Here is a 3,747-nt window from a genome sequence, read left to right as displayed (position 1 = left end):
AAGAGGGGAAATTGTGGGTGGGGAACAATTGGGTTCAGTGAAAGAAAGTGAGAAGATTGAAACCTGAGTTTTCCTCAGAGAGAGAAGCTGGGATTTTCCAAGAGAGAGAAAGAGAAAGGACAGGAGCACAGGGTTGAGGAAGCGGCTGCGGACCTGGGGTTTCTAGAGAGAGAGGGTTGGGGGATCCTGGGTTTTCTAGAGAGAGAGATAGAGAGAGAGAGAATGATGGGATTTCGTTCGGTTCCTGTGGCTTTGAAAACGGGCCGTTGTTTATTTAAAGAGTGAACACAACGGCTACGTGTGCATGTCGGGACCCACACCGAGTATCACTGCCTCGTCCACATAAGTGCAGTGTCATACATAGGCACACGTATACCATAATTTATGTTATTTAATTTCTACATATATTTTTTGTGTTTTGACCTTTTTTTTTTTTAGAAAGTTTTGAAACGGACCAAATTCGGTATTTCTCAAGTCTTCAAGGTCTAAAAATAAATGGAAAAATATATAATGAGGCCATTTACTTTTTGGTACAAAGGGAGATATTAATCTTGACCATTGGATGTGAAATTGGTTTGCTGTAATTATTCCATTGACCAAGCTCAAACTTGAAAATAAATTTTTTGAAACTTTATGATAACTATCAAACTTCACATCGGATGGTTGTAAGTAATTGTGACCACCTTATATCAAAAGTAAATGGTCTCATTGTATACAATCCCGAAATAAATATATTCAAAATTAAGTATTTTTCATGTCTTCAAAGTCCAAAAATAAATATGTTCAAAGTTCATACATGAATTTTGGATCTAAAATTTCACATGTCAATAATCTCCGACTATCATGATCATATATATATATATAGAAAGACAATGGATTTTAGACATATTAAATACACTATTTCAAATTTTTCTTTGGAATGATTTTGAACTATTGATTCTAATTCTCTTAAATAAATCTCTTTCTTAAGTTTAAATTCTTTTTTCCGTTTGAAATTCACAATCATGGTTGTTGAGATTACCCCCATGTAAAAGTTTAGATAAAAAAATACATCTCTTAATGACTTTTGAAAGGGACACATGATTGCATTTAAACTTTCCCCCTGCTTCTAAAGCACATTAGACTCGTAGTAAAGAAGATATCCCTTATATAAGTGAATGCTTTTTCGATTGACAAGGAATCTGTGTTGTATCTTGAACTTTTGCTTTAACTTTCCTTGGAATGCACACATTCTTTTATTTGAGGGATTGAGACTATTTATTTATGGGATTATATATTATGAGATTATTTATCTTTGTTACAAGTAGGTCAGAATTACTCCCAATTATTAGATGTCAAATTCGATGGTTTGGACTATGTCATAAAGTTCGAAAAATGTTTTTCGAATTCTAAGTCTAGTCAATGACATTTTTACAACCACCCAATTCAAAATCTGATGGGCATGAGTCATTATGACCTCCTTGTATCACATATAAATGGTTTCAAACTTTGTGACATAGTCCAAACCATTGAATTTATCATCTAATAGATAGAAGTAAGTGTGACCTCTTTGTAACAAAGATAAATGATCTCATAGTATACAATTCTTTTAAGCATCTCTCCTAATTTCAAAGTTTGCTTCATCAAAGGCAATTGTAACATATGTCCAATTTGAAAAAAGATTTGGTGATCCACAAGTTATAATACGAATTGGACATGATATTTTGCCCCTTAAGCTCCCATAAATCGTTAGCATTTTGCCCCTTAAGCTCCCATGAATTGTTAATGGGTGCGGTTTCTATAATGTTGCAATCTTAAACAATCCAATTCAAGCGCACCTTTTAATTTTATTAGAACATGTAATTTTGGTATAAAAAATTCTTAGGATTATCTGAAAATCTATTTTCATATCTAATTATAAAATTTTAAAATCAAGTAGATCTATAAACATATGAAAATCTTGAAAATAGACGGTTTAGATAATGTGTTGCGGCATGCACTATTTCTAGGACTTTAAATCTTTTTTTTTCATATTCATACATCCTGATGTCAAGACGATCAATTAGAGGGCTTTTCAACATTAAAACAATCTTTTTTTTATGATTTTTTAGGTGCATCCTTAATTTTACATTTTAAAATTACAACCTTATATAAACGTTTTCCATTGTTAATATGTTAACTTCTCTTTCAAGTAGAGAGAGAGAGATAGAGAGAGAATATGATAGTTTGCCCCTTAAGCTCCCATGAATCGTTAATGCATTAACTTCTCTCTCAAGTAGAGGGAGAGTATGTGTGTTTTAAGTGTTTAACATAGTTAAATAAGTAAAAGATAATCATCTTAGGGGAAGTATAAGGTTAAGGCAGAGAAGACATTCTTTCTTGGTACTAAACCATGCAAATATTTATTGCCATGACCACGAAGTTCAATTAAGCATATTATAGGTGTTATTTAATACCTTTAACAGAAAGATCTTTGTTTGAATCAAATTCTTCATCTTGTACTTGATGTATGGCCAACGTTGCATTTACACAGTGCTTTTCTCTTTATTTTAGTGTGGGTTTTATTGGGCTATTCTTTGCCCCTATTTTTTATTCCGAGATTAGAATAAACTAAGAGATAGTATACGACGAGATCATTTACTATTGTTACAAGGAGGTCACAATTACTCTTAGCCATGAGATGTCAAATTCAATGGCTTGGAGTGCGTCATGAAGTTCAATTTTTTTTTTTTGAACTTTGAGTTTAATCAATAACAAACTTGTTGGGTTCATGTGGCCTTTAAAGGCCTTATGAGTGCTTGTAAAATGAAATGATATGGTGGAACATGAACTCAGTGGGAGTGTGGTCCCTCGTGGACCATACTAAGCAAACGATGATTTGCTGATACTGATATGTGCTTAACGATTTAGGCTAGTCGGTTTGGAAAAACCCATATTATCTAGGCATGAAGAACAAACCGATGAAGGCTTATGGGTTATGAGGTCAGAGAATATGCTAGGATGAGTGAGCCGAGGGACTGTGTGACCATTGTGTGTGATGGTGGCCTACAAAGACATGGGTCAAAACCTCATCCATATACCATCACATGGCATACATATCGATAGATCGTTCAGGAAAGCCAGAAATTCACCTTTTAGGGTGAAGCATATGCATGTGCGAGAGATACCCTTATGCACTATAGTAGCTACGGTCGCATCAGGTCTAGGTGACATTGACTCGTCTATAGGGGAGGACCTGAAATCCATAGACTGGGATTGCGATCCCTTGTCTCATCAGCCGGACTTTGATGACCCGCTAATGAGCCCCTGTTTGGACTGTGGGTCATGAGAAACACTAGCTCGGTCTGATAAAGCAAGTGTGGTCTGTAGTCCACAGTTGAAAGTGGAGTGCCCCATGATTGTTGATTCCTAAACTATATGGATCATTTTCCCATCAAATTAATTTAATTGTATTTATTTTATGATAGAAATTATTTTAATATTATTATTTGAACTTTTATGAACCCTTGGATATTTTATTTATAATTTTTGGATTTATAAAATTAAATATATTGATTTTACAATTGTTTAAATATTCGAATAATATTCGAAAATCCTTTTATTAATTTAAAATATATAAAAATATCATAGGGGGCTATTGTGCACATGGGCCCACCATATTTTTAGAAGGTGGGGCCCATGAGTGCCTCCCTTGGGTCGCACACCCCACCCTTACTCTCTTTCTTATTTTTTTGGTGAAATGACATGGCCATATGGTTGGAAGATATG

This window comes from Amborella trichopoda, chromosome 13 (genome assembly GCF_054954075.1).
Source record: "Amborella trichopoda isolate Santa Cruz 75 chromosome 13, AtrichopodaSantaCruz75HAP2 v2.0, whole genome shotgun sequence".
NCBI classification, from domain to species: domain Eukaryota; kingdom Viridiplantae; phylum Streptophyta; class Magnoliopsida; order Amborellales; family Amborellaceae; genus Amborella; species Amborella trichopoda.
Note: the sequence above shows the minus strand (reverse complement) of the source record.